Source organism: Mustela nivalis (genome assembly GCF_964662115.1).
Source record: "Mustela nivalis genome assembly, chromosome: 14".
Lineage (NCBI taxonomy): Eukaryota > Metazoa > Chordata > Mammalia > Carnivora > Mustelidae > Mustela > Mustela nivalis.
In genome coordinates this window covers 41,856,786-41,884,378 of record NC_139033.1, presented here as the reverse complement: position 1 = coordinate 41,884,378, position 27,593 = coordinate 41,856,786, and the positions used below count along the sequence as shown (strand labels likewise).

The 27,593-nt window shown below is 38.7% G+C and overlaps 1 pseudogene across 1 annotated transcript in view; it reads right to left on the bottom strand.

Annotated features, from left to right (window-relative positions):
• Window positions 1-27,066, bottom strand: part of LOC309848046 (AP-3 complex subunit sigma-1-like) — a 34,032-nt pseudogene extending 6,966 nt beyond the window's left edge. Inside the window, exons 1-3 of the transcript in view lie at window positions 26,867-27,066; window positions 25,910-25,950; window positions 15,971-16,083 (exon numbers count right to left, since the gene is read on the bottom strand). The product of the transcript in view is annotated as an AP-3 complex subunit sigma-1-like (transcript). The remainder of the gene's footprint in view (window positions 1-15,970; window positions 16,084-25,909; window positions 25,951-26,866) is intronic.
• Between the last annotated feature and the right edge of the window lie 527 nt (window positions 27,067-27,593).

Genomic DNA, 27,593 nt, shown 5'->3' with positions numbered 1-27,593 from the left:
CAGGCTGTTGTACAATATTAAGTCATCTTACTGCAGTATTTGTTCCCACATTTGCACAACTACTCGGAGTCCTTATTGTTTATAAAACTTCTGAGGACTGAAGTACATAAAGGGTAAAGGGAAGAAAAATTCTGCAATAGAGGTCAAATAGACTTATAACGATGCCTTGGGAGAAAACATCTGGAGTCTTAACCCTAATACTTCGGATTTAAAAGAGTAACTTGCTGAAAAATACTCAATAAAGATAATGTCTATGCATATTTGGATACTTTTTTTTCTCATTATGGCATGATACTTTGCCACTCATACTATTTATAGTCTCTTTTCAGATGCTATCCTATCATGTAGGAGGAAAGAAAACTTCTCAGTTGGGCAGTATCAAAAGTATAATGCCTTTCAAAATCCGCAGTATCTAAATAAGGTGGTAGCAGTGAGTTGAGTAAAAACAGGTAATATCAAGGGAAAGTTCTCTTTAGAGAAAATTTACATCTGGCTAAAATGAAAGTTTTGGACTTCTCCAGAAGGGAAAAAGAGAGTAGTTGCAAAGAAAAAAAAAAAAAAGTCAAACATCAATGTTGTTTCTCTTTTTAAATTAGTAAATACTTATTTTTAAAATTGATTTTTTGTTATTTTTATGAATTTTGATAAGTACAAAGGATTGTGTAAATGCTCCCAAATCAAGATATCTGAAATTCCTCATCCCCCCCCCCCCCAAATTCTCTCCTTTCTTCCCTTTTCAAGTAGAACATTCCCCACAGTCTGACCCTTGGCAACCACTCTTCTGTTCTCTTTATCGATTATATGCTGATAGTATCACCACCCAGAAAACAATTAACAACTAAGGTCTTAAAGAAAATACTTCAAAAATTGATTTAGGTAAATGTTTTTGCAGACACACATTTGCAGAGAAATTTAAAAAGCTTTCAAACATAAAACATCTGAAATTCTAAGGTAGAAGTTGAACAAATTTGAATTTGTGGGGGAAAAAAATATTTCTCACTATTAAAGCCTGTTCCTGCCAACTTACCTTGAAAAACTTCAGATATCAACTTAAAAATGGGACTGGGTGCATAGTAATTCAAAATTATTTTTGGGCGGAAAGTGAACAAACTGTTGAAGACCAGTCAAGGAAAAGATTGGTCCTCCTTTGAAACATTGATTCATCAACCTCTCTCCAAACTAAGATCCTTCTGTTTTCCTTACATATTCCCCTGTATTTCTCCTCTTAAGAAGTTCCATCACTTGTAATTAGGTGTTCATTTAATAATTAATATCTATCTTCCACGACGTTCAGATGTATTGCTTTACCAATCTAATTGCTAGATTTAGGACCAAACCTGGGATTCTTGAGGGCAAAGATCACATCTTTATATTCCCAGGTTCTGGTACTCTGCCCTAACATATAATAATTTGTAAAAAGTGTTTTTTTGAGTGATGGATATAGTGAGAGATGTTATGAATCTCTTAATGAGTCAAGGGAGAACCTTATGGGACATCATGGTGGCGTTGGCTAACTCTCAACCAAAATTTCATGCTCACCCTCATATGACTTGGAGATTTTGTGAGGAGGCAGAGACTCCTGGGGTGACATTTCCCGGACCATTGCCAAGGGGGTGTGGGTAAGAAGATGCCTATAATTTCTGGGCCTGCTTTTGTATTGAATGAAGTCATGATGCCTTCTCTGTTCTCTTTCCCCTTCCACTGATGGGATGGAGAGGTCTCCCAGGACTTGGGGGAGGGCATATATATATGGAATGTAAGCATTCGTAGCATTGTGCCTTCTATAGTTGGGGTTTGGTTGGTTGGTTAGAGCAGTTAGCCTAAGCACAAAGGTCCAGTGTTTTTACCGTCTAAGGGAAGACCAGATCCATATCTGTTTAGAAGTAACAGACATACACACTTGCCTCAGCAGCAGCAACAACAAAGACAAGAAAGGAAGATTGGGATAGGCAGATCTCCAGTGAATAAATGAATAAGATTTAGCGGCTTAAAAACTTAAACATTTCAACTAGGAACTGTATCAAAAGAGTAGGTTGAAATGAACAAAACAAAACAAAAAAAATGCGCCACTAAACAACTAGCCTAAACAGTGGGAATCCAAACTATAGTGTTCCTGAGGGAAAACAGTCAAAAGAAGAAGAAACATTAAGATAGCATTTACATCTGTTAAAAAGAAGTAGGCAGTAATTGTCAGTGAGGACTCTGGCTCAGGGGGAGCTAAGGGGCAGACCAGACAGTGTTGTTGAAAGTCTGAATGAACATTTCTCCTGTGTTTGTTAAATACTGCCAAGGCCATATTTCCAGTGCTCAACACATGTTTCCAGGTTTTGCAGAGCATGTCTAAATGCAACTTTGAAAGTCCCCTTCCTTCCTTTAAAATAGGAATTGAGTAAAGAAAAAAATTGCAATCGGGCATTTAAAATCTGAGAGCATCTTTCTGGCTCAGATGAATTACAGCCTTTTTCATATACTTTGAAAAACTGAGCCAGGGGAATGAAAATAATTTCCACACTCTTCCATATTTCATCCAGTTGGTAAAGAAACAACTATCTACAATGGGCAAAGTGCTGTGGGGAATGCTCCAGTTTGTCCTTAGTAAGCTCATCATACGTATGTGTTGGGCGGAGGGTACAGATAGAGGGGGCGACAGGCCCGAGCACAGAGTGATGCAGCCATCTAGGACAGCTCTGTGACTTTATGGAAAAAAGTCTCAGTCTCAGGAGGATTGTTTTTCTGAGAAAGAGGGTCAGGACTAACTGGCTTCAAGGCAACTTACAAATGCCCCTTGGGGAGCTGACATTTTAGCCACCTGGGATTACAAGAGGCAGCAAAATGGATTTTTCTGCACAAGTATGGCTGATAGTGAGGGTATAGCAATAGAAAGAGTTGCTGCAGGTCTAGGTGTGCAAAGCTTAGATGTAGCTGACCGCTTCAGTTCATGCCCCTGGAAAACTTGAATTGAGGGCCCAACGTCACTGCTGAACTCTGGGCGATGGCTTAGCTGGTTTTCGTGAACCATGTCCCTGTAAATACTGTGAAGCACAGCATCGGGTCAGGCTGGCATGCTTCATTTGCTAGGTGCTTCTTCGCTCCGTGCTTTCTAATATTTGGAAACCTACAGCATATTGTATCCTGTTTCACCAAGAAAGAAAAACAAACATCATTGCAGAGCTGGATAAGGGACACGTGTGAAGAGGAGGAATTTTTTACTTCAGCAAAAGGACTTGGTCAGGATAAGGGTTGAGGGGTCCACCAAAACCCAGATTTAGTCATCCCACCTTCCCAATTTTCTCTACTTTCCTTTTTTAAAAAAGGGTCTTTCTTTTTGATTACCTAACCCATGTCATATGTAATCATCATGCCTGAAATTCAAGGTATGTTCATTAAATGCTGTGAGAGAAAAATTAGGTCCATGGGGAACTCAGAGAAAAACTAATTCTGAATGAGAGTGATCAGCTGAGACTTTAAGGAAAAGACAGTAATTGACCTTGACTTTGAAAAATAGGATTTTTTTCTTCACTCTGTATAACAGAAAAACTTCACTCTATTTAACATACATACAGAAACATGCCCAAACCTTAAGTGTACAGGTAGATGAGTTGTTTTGAAATAGAAGTAAAGCCTTTTGAGAACATTGAAGCTATCATGCGTCCTCTGACACTGTCCTTCCTTCCTACCAGAGAGTAACCATTATCCTGACATTTAACACCACAGACTAGTTGCATCCATACCTTCAGTTTATATAAAAGTATAATTACACAGTATGTATTCTTCCATGTTGGGCTCTTTTAACATTTTGTTTCTAAGTATTGTTGCATAGCGTCGCTTTTCACTAATTTTCATTGTTCTGTGGTATTCTGTTTAATGTATATACTGTGGTTATGTACATGAATGTTGATATAAATGTTTCCACTTGCATTTGGTTCTTACAGATAATGATGCTAAGAGTATTATTTTTTTTTTAACATGCTTTTGATATTCAGGTATATACATCTTTCTTGAGTACGTATTTGAGAATGAAATGGTTGGGTCATAGAGTATGCATATGATTTAACTCCACTTGGTATGTCTAACTGTTTTCCAGAGTGGTTGTTGAATAAATTTCAAAACAAACTGTGGGGAAGAGAATTAGAGACAGAAAATTTCCTGGTGAGGAGACAGACACATGAAAGAGCCAGAGTGTCGTAGGGTGGTTAGAGTCTTGAGTGTATGAGGGTTACACTCATAGGTAAGTCACACATAGGCAGAGAGAAGACTATGGGAAGCTTGAAGACCTTTCTTGGAAATTGGAACTTTGCTATAAGTAATGGGAAGTCCTCGAAGAAGCTAAGGTAGGAGAGTGACAAGGTCAACTCTGTGTTTTAGGAAGAGGAGTCAGTACGGACTGGCTGCTTGGGTTTGGTAGAAGATGAGATTCTGACTTAGCTCCTGATTTCCATCCTCAGTACCCTATTTAGGAGAGAGAATCGCTGAAGTTCCTGAGTAAGTGTTGTCTCTTTTGCAACTCAGAACCTTTTTCTGACTTCTGGATCCCTGTAATTGCTGTTGTTGTGCTTTTGTTTTTTGGCTCTACCTTTCCCTTCTTCTTTTTTTTTTTTTTAATAATTTTTTTAAATAAACATATAATGTATTATTAGCTCCAGGGATACAGGTCTGCAAATTGTCAGGTTACACACTTCACAGCACTCACCATAGCACATACCCTCCCCAATGTCCATAACCAAACCACCCTCTACCCGCCCTCTGCACCCCTGGCAACCCTGTTTGTTTTGTGAGATCAAGAGTCTCTTATAGTTTGTCTCCCTCCAGATCCCATCTTGTTTCATTTATTCTTTTCCTACGCCCCAAGCCCCCCATGTTGCATCTCCACTTCCTCATATCAGGGAGATCATCTGATAGTTGTCTTTCTCCAATTGATTTATTTTTTAACAACTATTACTATGTACTTCTGTTAGCGTTTCTTAATTTATTTACTCTTAGTAAGATTTTTATTCTGATAATATGAACTGCTGTGGTTTTAAGTAGAGATGAAGTGGGAATAAAAGATAGCTAAGGATGGATAATTGTGTATCTGTAAGGGATGTTAGGTATAAGCAAGAGGTTACCCAGGATCCTTTGAGCTTAAATAGTACTCTGTGAAAAATGCTGTCAAAAAAGATGCTGAAAGACTTTATGATTTCAAGTCCACACTCCCAAATATTGGGAAAAGCCCTGTCAATATGTGGTACTCTGTTTATAATTTTAATAGGAAAGGCTTCACAGTCTAAGAATAATTTGTATGAAACCATATTAACCATTGATCACCAGAAGACCAATTTAATCTGATTGTTTTATGATGGTATTAGCACACTGTTAAGGGGACCAGATGGGTCAACAAAGAAGTACATAATTATGTGGCAAAGAATGAATTCTGTCAATCAGTTTTTTTTCTAGCAGCACAGCAAAATACATTAACACCACTCCCCCTCCCCCTCAACCCCAGTGTCAAAGGCTTGACATTACCCCTGTTTTTCAACACAAATCTGCCATCATTTAATAGCTTTGGGGTTTGGGCTCAATTAGTTTCAATCTTTGTGGTATGAGCCTGAAACCTAGGCAGAGGCAATCACAATAAATATTTGGTAGACTCCAGAAGAATAATTGTATTCCCTAGCTACAAGCAATTAAGCACTAGATGTATTCCTTGTAAACCTTTGCAAATGCAATGAAAAACATGTTTTAAAAGACAAATAATTAAATGGCTTCTTTCCTTTGTTGGCATTTAGGTAAAAGAAAATTAAAGCTTGTTGTTTTACCTAGGAGGAAAAGATAATTTCTTCTGTAAAAATTATTATGGTTTGTGTATAACCTGCTGATAATCTTTCAGAAATCAAGAGAATAGGATAGGTGCCAGAAAAAAGATGGGCAACAGTCCCAAATTTCAAGAGGATAAAAAGAATGGCTTTTACAAACTACTGGGGAGAAGCTTAATTTCAGTTCCCTCCCATCTTCTAGAATGCAGTAGTAAGAACGTTAGATTTAGAAATACTGTCTGATCCTCTCCCAACACAGCAACCTCTTCTGCAACATCCAAAAATATACCCATTATTAATATAGAAAGAAAATGAAAAAAAAAAAAGAATTGAAAGTTGTGTGGTCATTAAGGCCTTGTAAAATGAGAAGGCTTACCTTTCATTACCTAATGAAAGAAGACATTTTGTCACACTTTCTTGAAATTTTTACTTATGGATTTAAAGTAGGAGAGGGAATGGACATTTGAAGAGTCCCTTTAATATTATTTTCTTCTTTATAGTAGTTCTGTGAAATGGACACTTAGAGTATAAAATTTTTAAAAAATGAGGCTTCAAGAGCTCATTTAATTCCTTCAAGATCATTTAAATAGTAAGTGGTAAAAAATGGACCCATTTGATTTTCTTTTTTCCTCTCTCAGAACTCTATATTGATATTATTCCCCCTGCACTGGACTCCTCTCTGCCCCTAATGCAACAACTATCCAATTATGACATATGTCTCCTGCATGAATAACTCCTACGAAGGGGGAGCTCCACTACCTATGATTTTATAGCTTTTTCGTTGCATTGGTTCTTCTTTAAATTATCTGATTACTTTACCCAATCTCCGTTTGGTGTCCCTTTATCTTCAACCGATTTCAGTGATGTGCTCCTTCCTTAGTACACATTCTTTCAATCAACATACACTCCCTGGGGTATTGTGACACATACATGGCTTCACCTAACATCTGTATACCAGTGATCCCCCTATTTGAACTTGGGACCTGGATAGCTCTTCTGAGGTTAATGTATCATGATACAGAATGATGTGGGCATGATACTGGATCATGAAAGTCAGCCTGATCATTTGGATAACAGCCTTCCTAAAACAATTTTCCCCAACTTTAAGTATGTTACACCTTCTGTAGTTCTACTCTGATCTCTTTCTATGCTCAAGTCAGAAACACAATGGTTATTTATCACTTCCATCTGCCTTTCCTCCCCACATCTACTTGATCATTAATCCTTGTTTTTCTTTTCTTTTCTTTTCTTTTCTTTCTTTCTTTTTTTTTTTTTTTAATATTTTATTTGTCAGAGAGAGCACACCAGCAGGAGGAGTAGCAGGCTCCTGCTGAGCAGGGAGCCAGATATGGGACTCGATGCCAGGACTCCAGGATCACAACCTGAGGCAAAGGCAGGTGCTTAACCAAGTGAGTCACTCAGGCATCCCAATTCCTGTTATTCCTGAAATGTTCACATCTCTTCCCTTCTTTCCACTTCAACTGACCCAATTCAAACCCACTCACAGTTTGCCAGAATAACTGGTCAGTCTCAGGAATTTTCTTTAGTTCTAGAGCAGCACCTTTCTATGGTGATCAGAATGGTTTGTGTAAAACATGTACCTTACTGGGCACCTGGGTGGCTCAGTGGGTTAAGCCTCCACCTTCAGCTCAGGTCATGATCCAGGGTCCAGGGATCTAGCCCCGCATTGGGCTTTCTGCTTAGCAGAGAGCCTGCTTCCCCCCCACCACCCGTCTGCCTCTCTGCCTACTTGTGATCTCTGCCTGTTAAATAAATAAATAAATACAATCTTTAAAAAAAAAAAAAAAGTATCTTACTATGTCCCTTTCCTTTCTAAACATTTTCCACATTTCTGTCTTCAGAATAAAATGTCTTAGCCTGGGATGAAAGAACATTCTTCTATTTGAGCCACTTCCTTTTTGTATCTTCTTTCCTAGTCACTGGGCATAGGTATTGGAGATAATGTCTTAGTAGGTGAGTACTGGATGTTCCTCAAAATGAAAGCATATCTGAATTCTTTGGAAAACTTTAAAAAATTAGACCGTTGGGTCTCATCCTAGACTGACAGCATTAAATCACCTTGTCTTTGAGTCTGCATTTTAACAAGTATCCCTGGTGATTCTGGTATGAGTTTGTACTTGGGAACTACAGTTACAACAGGTAAAAGGGAAATGACCTCTTTTAATGACCTTGTAGTGCATTCGGGGTGTTAACACCAGCATATTTGTAACAACCAGGACAGAAATGAAGCAGATATTAAGAGACGTGAAACTATAAGGAGTATATTGGAATTTTGCTGCTGGAAATCAAAAGGCATTTGGAGAGTACCATAAGACCTTTTTTTTTTTTTTTTGGTCAAGGAAGACTTTATGAAAATTAGTCTTGGTTCCATTTCTTTGAGCTACGTTCTCTGCTCTGACTTGAGTCAGGAGAATGTGTATTCCTCAGATTTGTTTTATTTTTTTGCCAGTGTTCCAGAATTCATTGTTTATGCACCATACCTAGTGCTTCATGTAATACATGCCTTCTTTAATACCTACCACAAGGCTCTTTTAACATTACTTACCACTTGCAGAATTGTATTTAGCCCTTCGTGGGAAAAGCATACTAAGGCATTCAAAAATAATTTCTTAGCTGAGAAGTGAGAGTTGATGGTCATAAGGTCAGTTGACAAGAGGAGATTGGGGTGACAGACTTATAGGATGTGTCTCTCTCCTGGGCTGCTGGCTTTCAGAGATGGCATGAGAGTAAGCAGACCTCCAGATCCATCAGTTCTCTATGGTCATCCACATACTAGGCTGTTCACAATTCCATGTGCTCAGTAAAAAATGCTCGTGTTCCCCAGGCACCTCCTAATATCTTGCCTATCATTCAAGTTGTACCCTGAAAACCCCAGTCAATTCCAGATCACACGAATCCTTTTTAGGATCCAAATGATGAACCGCAGTCATTCATAGTCATTGTCATCATCCCTGTTTCCTCTTAATATTCATGAAGCTCTTGGTTTACAATAAGCATTGGGTTAAACATTTACATAAAATATCTAATTGTCATGATAATCCTCTACATTCAGTACTTTTATCCTCATTTTACAGATGAAGCTTAGAGAAATATGATCAATTGTCCAGTCCCAGAGGCAGTAAGTGGCAGAGTAGGGATTGGAACCCACGTCTCAATGATTCCAAGTCCAGGACAACTTCTTCACAATTATTTCATGTGTGCCGTTTTGTTCTTCCTCCTCCAGGGCATTTTAAAGTCCCCAGAGGAGATGCTTGAACAGGAGTCCATGAGATGATGACTGTTCTTTTACAGATTTGTTCTCAGTATTCCGTTGCCTACCCCTATGTCTCTGAAGGCTGGTTTCTGTGAACTTGTGTCATCCAGAACTCCCTTGACCTCTGCCTTCTTCTGATTGGGCTTGGCCAATAGGAGTCAGGAAAATGGAAGTTGGAGACTAGGAGGAGAGGTAGACCAGGTTATCTCTTCCATGCTTCATTTTTGCTTTGGGCCAAACTTGTCAGTCACTGCATCCCTCTACTACTTAGATTTTTAACTGGTGTCCCTTCTTCACGATTTCCATTCTCAGTGGTCTCTAGAACTTTCCTTCTTCCCCTTGTTCCTTTGGCTTTATAAGCAGCAACAGCTTTCTACTGTTGTTAGTTTCTGGGTGCCTCATTCCCTTGGTTTGTTCCCTTCCCCCCACACCTCCATTATTAATTCTTTCTGCATGAACCACGTGGTTCATTCTGATTCCTGATATGATTAGCATATCTGAGTCTGCAGTTGTCTCTGCCATAACAAACCTTGCTTTTTCTGTTGTGGATCTAGGTATATAAACCTAATTCCATAATGAGATCATTATTTCCTGGATACCCCACAGATGTCTCAAACATTACCAAACCTGAAGGAATGTGTTTTTCACCCTATATATCCTGTGCTGGTAACTAAGTCACTTTACCTAGAAACTTGGAAGTCACTTTAACCTCCTCCTGCTCATTCATTCCAGAGATAACATCACCACATTCCTTAGTCTCCATCCTTAATATAGTTCCAATCCACCTCCTCCTCTCTATGCCTGATGCTACTGATTCTGTTTAGACTTTCATTGTCTTTCATTTGAACAATTAAATTGCAACAGCTTCTTAATTGGTTTCTTCGGTTCTGGTCTTGCACATCAGCGCTGCTGCCAGATTGAGTTTTCTTTTTAATTTAGAAAGTAAGTAGACACTTGTTGGGAAAATTCAAATAATATATTTATGAAGCTAAAAGTCCTCTCTCATTACCCAAAACCATTCCATGGTGGTAACTACTGAGGCTGTTTTGAACATGTTCCTTTTTTTTCTATACAAATAAACCACATACAAAAAAACCTATCAGTTTGTTTATAACATTGGTATACTATACCTGCAGTTGAAGGATTTAAAATACCAGAGACAAGAATTAGGTTTTAAAAACTAAAATCAACAATATTATCCTTACCAGTCTCCACCTTCATCTCTTCCCCTGTTCTCCTCTTCACCCTGTGGTCTACCCACATTGAAGTGCTAACTGTTCTCTAAAATGCCCAAGTGATGGATGCCCTCATTTTCTTTCTGTGTACTTCTCCATTTACACAAATTTGTGAATTTATCTTTCTTTGCCTAGTAGATTTTAAGTCCCTCAAGAAAAGAACATGGAGACCAATTAACAGTTCGTGGCTTTCCAAACCTTCAGAAAGTATAGAGACTCTCTGTCTAGCAGTTTAATTTTTATTACCATCATCCATTTCCTTGATTTCTCTTTTTTGAGTCATAAACTAGTTTGTGGAAGTAAGGTAAACAAATTGTATTTGGAAAGGTGTGTCTCTGACTGTCATGCCTCACTCCCTAAATGTTTCCATGCTAGAAACTTGTTAAAAAATATCTGATTGCAGAAGTCTTAGAAATTTTCTCTAACTTAGATGCCAGAAAATTAATAAAACTAATTAGAACACCATGCTTTAACTATCCTTTAAAATTCTGATATAATTTTTTATGCTTAGAAATTTTTATGCTCAGAAATTTTAATCTCTCTTGTGTCTTTAATATATACAATAGAAAACCATAAGGTAAGTAAACACAAAGCTGTTGGTATTTATACACGTCATAAATATTATAAACTCAGGTGGCAAAAAGAGTGGACACACACAGCTGTCCTCTTAAAATAGTCTTGAAAAATCTACCTTGGAGGAAGGTATACATTTCTGCCTTTTAAAAAATAACATAAAGAAATGAACAAATATTTCTCCAAAGAAGACCTACAAATGGCTAACAGACACATGAAAATGATGTTGCTCGGCATCACTTTCATCAGGGAAATACAAATCAAACCCACAATGAGCTACCACTTCACACAAGTCAGAATGGCTAAAATTAACAACAGGTGTTGGAGAGAATGCGGAGGAGGGGAACCCACTTTTACTGTTGGTAGGAACGCAAACTGTGATGCCACTCTGGAAAACAGTATGGAGGGTCCTCAGAAAGTTGAAAATAGAGCTGCCCTATGACCCAGCAATCGCACTACTGGGTATTTACCCTAAAGATAAAAATGTAATGATCCAAAGGGACATGTGCACTCCAATGTTTATAGCAGCAATGTCCACAATAGCCAAACTGTGGAAAGATCCCAGATGTCCATTGACAGATGAATGGATAAAGGAGATGTGTTGTATGTGTGTTTTATGTGTGTGTGTGTACATACACATGTAGAATATTCTCAGCTATCAAAAAGAATAAAATCTTGACCTCTGCAATTATGTGAATGGGACCTAGAGGGTATTAGGCTAACTGATATAAGTCAGAGAAAGACAAATACCATATGAGTTCATTCCTATGTGGGGTTTAAGAAACAAAACAGATGAACATACGGCAAGGGAAGGAAAATAAGGTAAAACAGAGGAGGCAAACAATAAGAGACTCTCCAGCGTTGCTGGAGAGGGATGGAGTAAGTGGGTGATGGGCATTAAGGAGGGTGCTTGATGTAAGGATTTATTTATTTATTTTTATGAATTTATTTATTTTTAAAGAGTTATTTATCTGTTCAAGAGAGAGTGAGAGAGACCATGAGTGGGTAGGGGTGAGGGGAGTGAAGTAGACTTCTGACTGAGCATAGAGCTTGATGTGGGCCTTAATCTCAGGACCCTGAGGTCATGACCTGAGCCAAAATCAAGAGTTGGATACTTAACCGACTGAGCCACCCAGGTGCCCCTTGGCGAATTTAAATATAAAATAAGAATATAAAAATAAAATTAGATTTAAATTAAAAAAAATAAAACCAGAAAAGCTTAGGGATACCTGGGTAGCTGATCTGTTAAGACTAAATCTTATTTTGGAAGTGATAAGATGGTTGGAAGACCAGTTTGGTGAAGCTATCAATCACTCTTACCTTACTAATTGTGGGAGTACTATGGGGTGCTTTGAAGAGGGTTCAAATTATTTTTATAAATTTTGCCTTATAAGGGAATATGTCTGATTTGGTTCGTGGAATACATAATGTGAATATGATTAATAGTTTAACACAGGCTAATAGTTGTCCTTGTTGATACTTACAGTGGAGTTCTTTAAATGAAAACTGAATAAGGAATATTTGTAGAAATCTTCACTTTCTAGGAATTTCTGGTTGAGAATAGGGAATTAAAGTCTGCTTTCTAGAATGTTTTATAGTGGTAACACTTCAAAAGCCATTGTAATCAGTGAAACTTTCCTTAGTGAGATGCACTTACTAGATCTTGGGTATACTCAGAATGTGTTTGTCCTGGTTGGCAGAAGAGGGATTGGTAAGACCACTGCTGTTGTACTGTTCAGTCCTGAGAGTACTGGAGACATTCTCTGTGATTTACAATGCTGATCAAATTGGGAGTAAAAATAGCTCTGATGAATTAGCTTGTGAGCTGTGGTCGAAAACTAATACATCTGTCTACTCAGACTCTTGCAGAACTTTTTCCCTTTGATTTCATACAGTTTTCAAGTTCTTATGTGCTAAGGGATACAGGGATAATAATGAATAAATGATATTGGCCAACTAGCAATTAATCTTTATGGGTGAGTAGACTCTCACCTTACAAAGAAAGGTGCATGGGAGGCTTTCGAGACAGCAGAAGCAGCATGACCGAAGTTAGAGTGTGACAGTACTCTGACTTACAGTTACCTGGTACGATCACCACCATTACCTGGGAAGAGCAAGGAAGATGGAGACAAAGTCCAGGATACTTGGATGCTTGCTATTGTGCCATTAACTGACTATGTAATCTCTGTTCCCCAGGCCTGTAGGGATGAACTGTATGCATGCGTATTCATGTGTACATGTGTTAGGGTTTGGATTTAAGGAGTTCAGCCATTCCATCTCTAAAGTTCCTTCCAGCCCTCCCTATAGGAACAGTATTACCTGAACTACAATCTGTTCAGGATCTCATAGAATTGATGGTGACCATGATAATGGTTTATGTCATAGTTAATGGTTAACAATTCTGCCTGGAGAGAGGAGCCATCCCAGTGGTTTATGGGCAGTAGTGACTAGATGGCCATTACACTTCCAATTTCAAAAATACTCCATGTTTTTTGCGCAACAGCACTAGTAAGTGTATGTTTGGTTGGTTTTGATGTCCATGCATGGTGCCTTCCCCCCTGGAGGCCATATTGATTTCTCTTTGTGATATGATTTTGTATGGACTCTGAAGTTAGGATAAGGTGAAGAACAGGAAATCTGCAAGTTCTGGATTATTTTCTCCTGGGTCTGGTCTTGATTTCTTTGTGTGTTATCAACACAGAGCATCTTCAACCAAAAGATGCTAAGTCAAGGTAAAAGAGCCTCTGGAGTAGTGCACTCATATTTTATCCATGACTTGTCCTGCTCTAAACTTTTATCAGTGTTTTATAAATTTATGTGGAAGATAATGCTGTTTATACTTCAAATGAAAAGAAAATGAGGACTACCAACATTACATACTCACTCCTAAATGTTTACTCCACATCCCTCACACCTTACTGTTAACTGTCCATGCAACTGTTTTCAGTCAGTGGACTGAACAATATGTTTATGAGGTGGCTTGAGACCCTCTTGTTCTCTTGTAAACAATAATACTACCATGATTGTGGAGGCCTGAGGTTTTACATGGTCCAGACTGGATCCTTGAAGGACTGTGTAGAGTAGAACTCCTTGCTAGCCATGTTGGATAAATGTAAGCAAGATATAAACATTATTAAGTCACTGGTATTCTGGGTTGTAGTTTCTGTAGGCTAGACTGTCCTAATACACATAAATAAGATAATTAATATTGTAAATGATCCCTAAAGCTCAAAATACACATGAAATCTGATATGCAGGCCAAGGTTATTCAGAATGAGTAAAGGATGGCTTGATAGTAGCACATATAAAAGGTTGTGGGAGAGGAGCTGATTAAAGACGATAGCATTACACCATACCTGTGGTCTTCAAATATTTGAGAAGTCCTCTTAGAGAGATCAGCTTGTTCTGGGTTCCTGTAGAGGGCAGAAACCAGGCCAATTTGAAAAAAAAAATTCAGAGTTACATGGACTCACTATTAAAGACTATTTTATCAGTGTGAGCTCTTCATAAGTGGATAAAGATACCTTTGGAATTGTAAGCTTACGAAGAGTTGGCGTAGTCATGCTGAGGCCAGAAGCCCAAGAATCAGAAATTCTCTATGATGAATTTCTTTGGCACATGAAATTTTGGTCTATAAAATCCTCCCAGGGTTAAGATTCCATTATAGTTTTACATCAATAATGATCAGAATATCAGTTCATGTGTTTTGAGATAGGATATGTTTCATTATTTACCCAGAAAGGGACTTGGCTTGTAATAACTTATCTATAATTTTGTGCCTCTCTTTGTGATGAGGGTATGGACGCTGCCAGCTGCCATAAAACAAAATTGCATCGGTGAGGATTTGGCTAGACTAAGTTGGATAAGATCAGGAAATGAGAGCAGGGGTTCCCAAGATAGTGCTGGCTAATGAATAAACATCTGAGCATTTTAATAAAAATACTGATGCATAGGTCTTGCCCCTTGAAAATTTAATTTATAGGTTGGATGCAGCGATGTGGAAATATGTATTTAAGTTCTCCTGGTTATTCTGATGGGCAGTATGATTGGGACTGGTGCTCTATAGAACTTACCCGCTTCTCTGCTTTTGTGGGTGTTTTATTCTTTCGGGTTTGTTTTAGTCATTTCGTAGAAAAGATTTCTTTTCAAATCCCCTGGGTTTCTAAACTGAACAAGGGGATAGAGGATTTCTCCATACAGGAGTCTGTGTGGATATGAAGGGAAACACAGACTGACTGGAGCTATGAGCCATGGTGGCCAAAGCAGGCACATCAGTTCCCGAATTTGGGTTGAGAAGAGAGTCACAAAGTCTGAGAATCAGAACCCACCGTGGCCACCAGACTCCTCATCTTTTCACCATTTTCTGAGCATGTTGGGACAAACACAGGAGTTCCCTTGCTAGTGAACCATAGGGATTGGAAGTTGTGTAGTCTACCATCTTTTTCCAGCAAAAATTTGGGGGAATCGATTGAAAGTGACCACAGTCAGGCCGTTGAGCCTCGGTTGCGGTTCCATGGTATCAGTCAGAGATCTTTGTCTCTTAATCTTCCAGCTCTTGTGGAGTCTGGCTGTAACCGAGTTCAGAGCTGCCTCAGGCAGCATAGCAGAGGATGAGCTTCTGAGGGAGGGCCTGGCAAGATTCCCTCTCAGGAGAGAGGATAATCAGACCCTAGGCCTGTACAGGGAGCCCTTAGCAGAGTGAATACTGACGCTTAATTGAGGCCCCTTCTCAAGCCTCCTCTTCACGCCGCCCTCTCCACAAAACTTGGCTGCATTCACTACGTACACTAAGTCTCTCCATGACAGTGTCTTTTCCCTGGATGGTAATTATTTTTTAACCGGTTGAGATAACTACGTAGTCATTTGTGTCTGGAGCTAAGTGTCCTGGCCCATTTTCAGTACCTCTCTCTCTCTTCCTATAATTGTCACAGACTTTAATGAGGCTTGAAACACTCAATTTCCTGACCTCTGTCTCTAAGACTTTGATGTTGATTGCCTGATAAGACAGTTTGCACCCCCTAAGAATGAAAGGTAAAATTCTGGTGCCTGCTACCTGCCTCCTGAATGTGTTCTGTAAGCTCTAATGCTGCTCTTACATTTGCTTTAGCTGATACTCTGTCCTTTGTATCCTTGTGGTGCTCGTGGTCCGTTCCGAAAGTTTTCGTTAACTGATCTCTTTGGGAGGGTGAATCAAAGCCCTCAAGTAAATCTAAAAATTTAAAAATTTAACACTAGTTCATGAACCAAGAATCTCTCTGTAAGCTGAGAACCAGCTATAGATACACCTCACTTATCTCTATCTGACAGCATGAACTATTATGATCTTCTCTTGTGTGTGTGTTTCCATTTTCACATACTTTCAGGGTCTAGCACAAAGCTTCGCATGTAGGAAAGGCTTAACTGTAATCCTTTACCTTAGAATGGATGGGGGGATGGATGGATGAACAAGTAAGCTTTCTGGAAAACCGTCAGGAGCCGGACTGGAATTCAAAGAAGAAACTTTATGGCACAGAAATAAGGCACTGTCTGTATATACATTATAACCTTGTCAGCCTGGAGAAGTACTTGTTTATACCTTCATTATAATCACTGACAGCACCTCCGTTCGTTTTCAGATATATTGGATGTTAAATACATATATGGTTGTCATGTTCATATGATTTTCTTCAGCATCTTTAGAACTATTTGCTGTTGTATTTAGTTAACATAATCTTGAGTATCTCTTTTTCATTTTGTAATACATTAGCATAATTTAAATGGCCAATATGGGTAGAGTAACTTACCCTTCCTACCAAGAAGGCTTTTGAGAGTATCACTATTTTATAACATTTAGTCAAGTTTGTTCTGTAAGGCAGGGAGTAAAGGGATGCACTTCAAACAATTTTAACAAATATTAGTGCAATTAAAAAAAAATAATTTCTGGGGCGCCTGGGTGGCTCAGTGGTTAAAGCCTCTGCTTTCGGCTCAGGTCATGGTCCAAGGGATCCCTGGGATCGAGCCCCGAATCGGGCTTTCTGCTCAGCAGGAGGCCAGCTTCTCTTCCTCTCTCTCTCTGCCTGCCTCTCTGCCTACTTGTGATCTCTGTCTGGCAAGTGAATAAATAAAATCTTTAGAAAAAAAAAATTAATTTCGTTTGTGTGTGTGTTCCAAAATTCATTGTTTATGCACACCCAGTACTCCATGCAATATGTGCCCTCCTTAATACCCAGCACCAGACTCACCCTATCCCCCATGGCCCTCCCCTCCATAACCCTCAGTTTGTTTCTCAGAGTTCAGTCTCCCATGGTTAGTCTCCCCCTTGCTTATCTGAGTAAAATAGCTCTTCTGAATCCTTGTCAACACCTGTTGTTTTTTGTGTTGTTAATTTTAGCCATTCTGACAGGTGTGAGGTGATTATCTTATTGGGGGTTTTAATTTGTATCTTCCTGATGATGAGTGATTTTGAGCATCTTTTCAAGTCTGTCACCCATATGGATGTCTTCTTTGGAAAAGTGTCTATTCATGTTTCCTGCCCATTTCTTAACTGGATTATTTGTTTTTTGGGTGTTGAGTTTCATAAATTCTTTGTAGATTTTGGATACTAACCATTTATCAGATATGTCCTCTGCAGATACCTTCTGCTATTCCATGGGCTGCCTTTTAGTTTTGTTAATTGTTTACTTTGCCATGTAAAAGCTTTTTATCTTAAAGAAGTCCCAATAGTTCATTTTTGCTTTTGTTTCCCTTGCCTCTGGTGACATGTTTAATAAGAAGTTGGTACAGCTGATATCAAAGGTGTTACTACCTGTATTCTTCAGGTAGTACTACCTGTATTCTTCTTTTGATGGTTTCCTGTCTCACATTTAGGTCTTTCATCCATTTTGAGTTTATTTTTGTGTGTGGTATAAGAAAGTGGTCCAGTTTCACTCTTTTACATTTTGTTGTCCAGTATTCCCAACACTATTAGTTGAAGAGATCATCTTTTTTCCATTGGTTATTCTTTCCTGCTATGTCAGAAATTAGTTGACCATAGGGTTGTAGGTCCATTTCTGGATTCTCTATTCTGTTCCATTGATCAATATGTCTGTTTTTGTGCCAGGACCATACTTTCTTGATGACTATAGTAGCTTTGTAATATAGATTGAAATCCAGAATTCTGATGTCTCCAGTTTTTCTTTTTCAGAATTGCTTTGGCTCTTCAGGGTCTTTTGTAGTTCTGTACAAATTTTAGGATTGTTTGTTCTAGCTCTATGAAAAATGCTGCTGGTATTTTGATGGGGGATTGGATAAAATGTGTAAGTTGCATTGCTTTGGGTAGTATAGACATTTTAACAATGTTTGTTCTTCCAGTCCATGAGCACGGAATGGTTTACAATTTCTGTGTCCTCTTCAACTTCTTTCATAAGTGTTCTCTAGTTTTCAGAGTACAGATCTTTTACCTTTTTAGTTAGGTTTATGCCTAGGTATTTTACTGTTTTGGGTACAATTGCAAATTGGACCGATTCCTTGATTTCTTTTTCTGTTGCTTCACTAGCACTTTTTTGATGGAGTCCTTAGGGTTTTCAACATAGGGTATCCTGTCATCTGCAAATAGTGAAATTTTGACCTCTTCCTTGCCAATTTGGATGCCTTTTATTTCTTTTTTTTTTTTTTTTTTTTTTTTTTTTTTGTCTAATTGCTGAGGCTAAGACTTCCAGTACTGTGTGGAGAAAGGGGAACCCTCTGGCACTCTTGGTGGGAATGCCAACTGGTGCAGCCACTCTGGGGAACAGTTTAGAGTTTCTTCAAAAATTTGAAAAGAGAACTACCCTGTGATTGCATTACTAAGTAATTACCCAAAGGATGCAAAAGTATAGATTCAAAGGGGTACGTGCACCCTGGTGTTTATAGCAGCATTACCAACAATAGCAAACTATGGAGAGAGCCCAAATGCCCAACAAATGATGAAGGAATGAAGAAGATGTGAGATAGGTATATACACATACAATAGAATATTAGTCATCAAAAAGAATGAAATCTTGCTATTTGCAATGCTGTGGCTGGAACTAAAGTGTGTTGTGCTAAGTGAAATAAGTCCATCAGAGAAAGACAATTACTGTATGATATCATTCATATGTGGAATTTGAGAAGGAGAACAGATGAGTATATGGGAAGGGGGAAAAGAAAAAAAAAGGAGAGAAGGAAACAAGCCATAAGTGATTCCTAATGATAAAGAACAAACTGTGGGCTGATAGAGTTGGTGGGAGGGAATGGGCTAGCTGGGTGAGGGGTATTAAAGAGGGCATTTTTTTTCCAGTTAATGTTTTTGTTTTTTGTTTTTTGTTTTTTTTTAGATTTTATTTACTTGACAGAGATCACAAATAGGCAGAGAGGCAGGCAGAGAGAGAGAGGAGGAAGCAGGCTCCCCACCAAGCAGAGAGCCCGATGCAGGGCTCGATCCCAGGACCCTGGGATCATGACTTGAGCTGAAGGCAGAGGCTTAACCCACTGAGCAACCCAGGTGCCCCTAAATCTTTTTATTAATTTTTAAAAATTAACATATAATGTACTATGTGTTTCAGTGGTACAGGTCTGTGACTCATCAGTCTTACACAATTCATAGCGCTCACCACAGCACATACTCTCCCCAGTGTCCATTACCTGTCACCCCATCCCTCCCCTTGCCCTCCCCTCAGCAACCCTCAATCTACTTCCAGAGATTGAGTTTCTTATGGTTTATCTCCTTCTCTGGTTTCATCTTGTTTCATTTTTTTCTCCCTTCCTCTATGATCCTCTGTTTTGTTTATCAAATTCCTCATATCAGTGAGATCATACAATAATTGTCTTTCCCTGATTAACTTATTTCGCTTAGCGTAATAGCCTCTAGTTCACTCCATGTCTTTGCAAATGGCAAGATTTCAGGGTTTTTTGATGGTTGTGTAATATTCCATTGTATATAGTACCACATCTTCTTTATCCATTCATCTGGGCATTCTTGTGATGAGCCCTGTGGGTTGTGTGTGAGTGATAGATCACTGAATTCTACTTCAGAAACAAGTATTACATTGTATATTAACTAACAAAATCATCTCTTCTCAGCTACGGTGCATGCCATATGTTAAGAGTGGATACATAGAAAGTAAATTTAAGTCTTGACTGTTGGGGAGATTGTAAATGCATTAAAGCCTTGATTAACCATACTCCAGCTTCTAAAAATCATAATTAACTATTTTTCTTTTATTCCCTTTCATCGGAAAGAAACATGTCATGTGAAAGCAAATTGGTATCATAAGCTTATTGTTTAAAAGGAAAGAGGAAAGCAAATTTCCTCTTATTTTCTTGATTTGTCATGGGCTCGGCTTTCAGTCTGTCCAGTGTGAGACAATGATACTCAAAAGATTGAGGATCTCTGGCTTCCCAGATGACCATGAAGGGGTTCCACTGCCTTCACTAACCTGTCCATTCAAATAAAAAGACTTACTGTTCAACTTTTTAACTGTGAGCTGAAAATTCAGTTTGTCAGAAACTCTCCTTCCTAAAAACCGACATAAACCTCCAATTCTCTTAAGTGTTTGGACCCAACACGATCTGCTGCCATCAGAGATGCAAGACGCATGGATAATAGATGGCTATCCGTTGGCAGGGCCCAAGATTTTCTGTAGCCAGGGAGGGTTTAGAGGGGAACTTGTGGTGTGCAGGTTGGGACATATGGATGCCACTTGGTAAAGCTTTGAATGGAGGGACGACAAAGGACTTCCTTGGGTAATAGAAGTTTTCACCTCTGCAGATGGGAAAAATCCTATTTCAACCTTTGTCCTCTGTACCAAAAGAAATATTTTAACCTGGAAAAGGGACACTGAAGTAGCAACTTATGTAGTCTGTTTGTGCCCTGAGCGAGATGGACATTTTCCTCACCCTGTACCAAAATCAAATACATCCAAAACTCCTCTCAGCTTCTGCAAATTGTATTCTTCCTTCAAGGTCAGGCTGAAGTTCTGAATTCCACCTGTCCTCAGCCTTCCTGGCCCATACACAAAGCAATATTACCACTGTCATCATCATCTTTTATTCACAATTGGAGCATTGGCTGTGGCTTTTCTCTCTCATGACAGCTTTAAAAATGGCACAGAGGCTTCTCTCTCTAAGATGGCTAAATGGGACTCTACCCAGAAGCAGCTGACACTGAGCACTTCCTCCAGCCTTCTCTGGCCTAATGAGCCCTCGATTATTGTTTGGCATTATTAAATGTCAACAATAGAATGGCTCCCCTCTGGGAACACAATGAGAATGGCAAGAAATATAAGATTAGAATTGAGGAACCACATAAAACTGCTCTTATTTATTGGCAAAGGAGAGAAAAAGCTACTAAGCATCATCCCTATGTTCCTCTTTATCATCTGTTGTTGACTTCTCCTTTTTCCGCCTTGAGGGCAGCAGTTCTGTCTTTGTACAATGGAACACATTAATGCCACACATTTTATTTCAATAACGATATTAATAATGGAGTTAGAAAACACTTATTTGCCAATCGTTTAAAAGGAAATTAAGCAGCATGGTTTCTTGCCTACGCTCCTCTTTAACAACTTTCTCTGACGCTGAGGCTGGAGCTGGTGATTCTAGCCTTCTGGAAATTTATCTGAGCAAGGCGGCTTGAGTTTGTTGAGTCCTTCTTTTGTGCCAGGCATTGAGGTAAGTGCTGACATTCTTTATCTCACTCGGTTCTCACAATCATCAGTGAAGTGTTACTGACCACATTTCATAGATGAGAGAATGGACGGACAGGGGTCAAAATAACTTACCCAAAGTCATAGGGCTGATTGCAAGGGATGGAGCTGAAATTCAATCCCGGGGCAACTGCTGGGCTTCAAAGCCTCCTGTTTTGCACAGACAGTGGAATGCAATGGGGAAGAGAGGAATAAAGCCAAAAAGGAAGGTCAGGGATGGCTATCTGTGTCTTTGCACTGTTTGGGGATTCTTCACTCTGCTATCAGAAGACCGAGGGGCACTGGATATTTTCATAAGGGTTCAGAGAAAATCCAGGTTAATGGGTCTTCTCTACATGGAAAGCTGAGATTTGAGAGAAGAATCAGTATTGCCTCAAAGTTCCAGAGAGCTGGCCTGTCATACGGGCACTGCCACTGACTCTCCATGTAGTCTTGTTCTTTAAATGGGAGCATGAGTGTGTATCCTTTCCACCCCCACAGGGTCACTGTGAGTCACACGCACACAAAGTAATGTCAGGGACACTCAAGGCTTGGCAGGTGTTTAGATGGGATGACTTGAGACAAATTCCTACACTGAGATTCTATATTACATATGTGTTTAAAAAACACTCAGAAAAGCACAAGTCCCTTTACAAATGGAGAGAATTATGAAGAGCGAGGAGGGTGGGGTACAGCAGTCATGTAGAGGTGCTGGATAGAAGTCCATGATTTCTTGCCTCATCTGCTTCTGCAAACGAATTAGGAAACCCAGGAGAGGTTTTTTTTTTTTTTTCTTTGCATTTTTAAAAAAGATTTTATTTATTTATTTGACAGAGAGAGACACAGCAAAAGAGGGAACAGAAGCAGGGGGAGTGGGAGAGGGAGACACAGGCTTCCAGTTGAGCAAGGAGCCCGATGCAGGGCTTGACTCCAGACCCTGGGATCATGACCTAAGCTGAAGGTAGAGGAGTAATGACTGAGCCACCCAGGCCCCTCCTTTTCATTGCATTTCTACGGAGCATGTGGTTTTTGTCTCCCAAGGGTTTGGGACTTGTGGGGTGGGGGAGGTTGGAGTTTTGATTAGGCATGGAACGGGGTCCAATAATATATCTGGATCTGCTGTCTCTCTGTGAAGATAAATCCTGTGTCCTGTATTAACACTCTCCATTTTGGCACGATCTTAGAACATAGGACAATTTCCTTTATTAAATGAATATTTAAAAGTGCCTAAAAGAATCATGCAATGATATAAAAGAATTTGCCTTAACTAGTTTTTAGCTTTTTCTGAAAGTAACTAGCCACATTTTCTAGGCATTGAGGTTACATTTACAAGATGGTGCTAATGGTATTGTGCCAAGGTAAATACAGTAATTCCAAGCAGTTATATTTGCGTGAACATCATATATATATTTCTTTGTATAGAAACCATGGTTTTTAAAAAAATACATTTTGATTCATAAGATGAGAATTAATTTCTCCCTCTTATCTTCCATGTTCAGTGAACAATTAGAATAATGAGGAAGGAGAAATAAATATTAATTACCCTGACGATAATGCACAGTGGACCCAATGTTGTTCTAAGGCCATGAAATATGGACTTTCAAGCAGTCTTTTTTTCATTTGAAATAGTTAATGAATTCCTGACACCCTATTTTTCTCTACTTGTGTGTTTGGTGCCCATCCTCAGCAGGGGAAGAAACCCAGGGTTTAAGTGACAGCTTTGTTACCTGGGAGTGAGCGAAGAAAAGATGATCTTATTGGTTCAGCGCCTTCCTCAGAGCTGGCTCTCTTTCCCCCTTGCACCCAGATGGCCTGTCCCAGTTTCATTGGTAGTGGGACCAGCCCCGGTGGGCTCATGGAGGCCTCTTGTGCACATCTTAGTAATTGGCAAATGCCACAAATCAAGGGTCTTTCTCACTTCTTCTAGAGAGCCTGTAGTTAAGCATTGATCAGCACAGCCCCCACCCAAGTTATTTCCCACCTGAGCTTCATAGTATTCAGACGTCCCTGTGTATGGAAACTGCTCCTGCAAGGTCATTCCTTTGATGTTCCCTTCGAGCATGTTCTCTCTAGGAGATGCTTCCATTTTTGTCCCCTTTATTATCTTGTAACAGGAGTACAAGACTTTGGGATTCATACCAAGCTGTATTCAGAGAGCCACTTACTAGCCGTAGTCTTGGAAGTTATTTACTCTGTGGGGTTCTCAGTAGCAAAATAAGGTAATAATTTAGCAATAGCTTTCATACTGGCTGGTTGAGGAAACTGTATAACTAAAACTCCCACCCAACTAACAACAGGAAGTGCTCGTTCTCTTCCCTATTCTGTAGGATGGTCATCTCCAATCACCCAAGGGACATGGCAAGACTACATTAGAGTTTCTATTAATCTTTATTCTTAAATAATTTATATTGTGTCTGTTTATAAGGTACAAAATATGATGGCATTTTAATGCATATAACTTATAAATATATATACTTATTGGGACATAAGAAAAAATTACTGAGAAACTACACTATTAAAATTTGACCTACTTTCAGTGAACTTTGTTCTTAAGGCATTAATTAACAGTAATTTATTATAGATTTCCAAGTTAGGTTTTCATTTTTAAATTTTGTTTTCAAAATGTTTATTTTTTGTTTTTTATTTCAATTCCAGTGCAGTTATTAACATAGTGTTATTAGTTTCAGGTGTACAATACAGTGATTCAACAATTCTATACATTACTTAGTGCTCACCATGGTAATATATACTTTATGGCTGAGTAATATTCCATTGTGTACACACACACACACACACACCCCGCATCTTCTTTATTCATCTATTGATGGACACTTGGGCTGATTCCTTAATTTGACTATGGTATATAATGGTACAATAAACACAGAGGTGCATGTGTCCTTTTGAATCAGTGTTTTTATTTATTTATTTATTTATTTATTTATTTATTTATTTATTTATTTATTGGTAGATACCCAGTAGTGTGATTACTAGTTCATAGGATAGTACTATTTTTAACTTTCTGAGGAACCTCCACACTGTTTTCCACAGTGGCTGCACCAGTTTGCATTCCCACCAACACTACATGAGTCCCTTTCTCTCCATATCCTTGCCAAAACTTGCTTCTTGTGTTTTTGATTTTATATGTTTGCATTTTAAATGAAATAATTAAACTATTTTAATGTCTTATAATTAAAAATGAATCTCTAAGCATTGAAGAAAAATCTACATTCTTGACTGCTTAGGTAGTATAGCTTTCACTATCTCATTCCTTTATTTCAGTTGTCAGCTAACGATGGCCCACAAAGCCCAACATAATACTATCTAGCTCTTTATAGAAAAAGCTTTCTGTCCTTTGCCTTATCACTTACTCATGAGTACTCCACGTTATTTAGAGAAGCTGAGGGGTTTCATATATATGTACACAAACACACAAATATATATATATACACACACACACATGCTCCTTAAGACAAATTGAATCCTACATCTAGTAATTTTAAACTCTGCGTTTATTCTGCTAAACTGCACAGCAATTTTCTGTAGTATTTACAGTGGCATGTTATAAATAGAGCAAATACAGACATTAGGATTAGAAAGAAGATCTCTGATGGTGTGATTTGGAGTCAAAGTTCTGAAAGAGTCAGACAGTATTTTACTACTGGTATATATATCATTGTATCATGATAGATACTGCTAATTGATTAAAGTATATTTTTTGCTGAGCCAGAATGCAGCCACAGTATCCTTTTGAACAGAATTTTCCAGGCATAATATGTGAAACATAGTTGGCATTTCTGATAAAAATGAGTAGAGGGAGGTACAAGTACTTGAGTCCAATTGAAGACTGAGGTAGAGTTGTAGGGAATTACAAGCACATGAGATAAAACATGGTTTTTGGTTTGTTTATTTATTTTTAAGCAAGAATCTCATTCAAGAAGAACATATTCAAGAGATTCTCTTTGGGCAACATATAGCTAGTAGCTGTAGGGGATCTAGGAGGGTATAACAGCCTAGCAGAGTAGCTAGGATCATGGGCTCCAGAGTCAGAAGGTCTAGGTCCAGATTCCAACTCTGTTACTTCGTTGTATGTGATCTTGGGCAAGTTTTATGTCTTGTTTCTTGGTTTGATCCTCTAGCAAAATGGGAAAATAAGGAAAACTATTATATGAGGCAATTATAAAAATCAACTGACTTGGTTTCCTTAAAGAATGTAAGGCACCAGGCACTCTCCAATATAAGATAACTTGTAGTGCAAATGTTATAGTACCAATGGCATAGCCCTTGTGAACTCAAGACAGAGAAATTTAAAAAATGGGAAAAATTTAAAAACAAACAGAAGATTGTATGGTATAAACCATGTTCCAGGGTCTTTACTTTTTGGTGTCGTGTGCTTCTCAGAACTGTTTCGTCTATCTCTAAAAGTCAAAGATAAATGAAAACACTCACCATTTTTTGCATTTGTGCATGACAGTGTTCTATCCTAATGAATTTTATCCATCACCTGGAGGATTTGTCAGTAGCTCTCAGGACAGTGCAGTCCTATGGTAGATATTGGTGTGACCTATCATTTGTCCTGTTTTGTTCTTTTATGTTTTTAGACAGATATTCTTGCCATTATGGCAAGTTGGAAAATGTCACTCTAGTGCTGCTTTTCAATAATGCTGATTTACCAGTGCATTTAATCAGGTAGAGTTAAGGTCTCATTGTGCTATAAAGCATTCATAGTAAGAAGTTGCCTTTCAATACTGGAAATAATTTAGTCCAAGTTTTGGGAAACATTTGTATTCTAATACTCAACTACAATGCCCCAGGGGTATCTGGGTAGTCACTCATGATCTAAACTATCTTTATAGCAATTTTCTAGAGAAATGATTTATGAGTTATGACTTTGAATATCTCTTATATATGCCTTTATAATCTATAATTTTAAATCACAAAATGTAGAAATATTTTCTAAAGTAAGTTCACAGGGAAAAAAATTACTGAATAGACTGTCATCAGACCATACAGGATGGTATCACTCCTCAGGTATCTCCTAACCAAAATTCTACAAGTATTGGAATATATACCTTTTGAAAATGTCAAAAGAAGTAAATGGTGATTATAAAGGTCTATAAGGGAGCTTTCTTCTGTTGTGGATTATTATCTCAAATTATCCACATTTTCAAGAGCCAGACTCTTTTCCCTCTATTATTGGTAGATGAAGAGATGGCCTCATTCTTGATGTTGAAGCACGACTCTGACAGCCAGTACCGGTCTTTGAGCATGGCAGATTATCACTAGCAGGTATGTACTTCCTTCACACAGCTTGTGTGGGAGGTCTGTACTTACCCCACTGATGGGGGGTTTGACCACAGGCAACAGTGACCGTGTTGAGCCAAAGCTTTAAGAATCTTCACAGGTTTCTGCTTAACTTTCTGGGGGCTTCTGACTTCTTCCATGAAAGGGGCATTCCTCAGGTTGCTGCTGCCTCTCCAGCTCTGGCCCAAGAATGAGACCTGCAGAGCAAACCTAAAATAATGCCAAGCCATGATGGCCACTCTGCAGATGTTAGGCAGCATTATTGTGGCAGTAGTAATTAATAATGTGATTAATACAGGTCTTGGCTTTAGTTTCCTGGTAAGAGAGGATTTCCTCAAAAGGATTTGTTGTCTGATCTTCATATCTAAGTAGGAGTTTGGGCAATAAAAGGCATGGGGAGAGGTTGGGTAGGGCATCTTACTACATCATCCTGCTGCTTTTGATCAAATCTCCCATTGCCCAGATCATTCTCAAATCAAATTGTGATTCAGTTGTGACTGAGTGTTGCTACTAAATTAGAACTTTTGACACCAAAAAATTGTCCACATTTTTATCCCACTGAGCCACCCAGGCGCCCCAAAATTGTCCACATTTTTAAGCTTGTTGTGTCTTTTGGACACGTATATTTTAAATGGCCTAGCTGTGGGTCATTTATTGATGATGAGACAGAGCAATGTATTAAAAAATACATAGGAATAAGACAAATTGGGGTTCAATTCCCTAATAAGTCACCTACTACCTATGTGTAGCAGTAAGA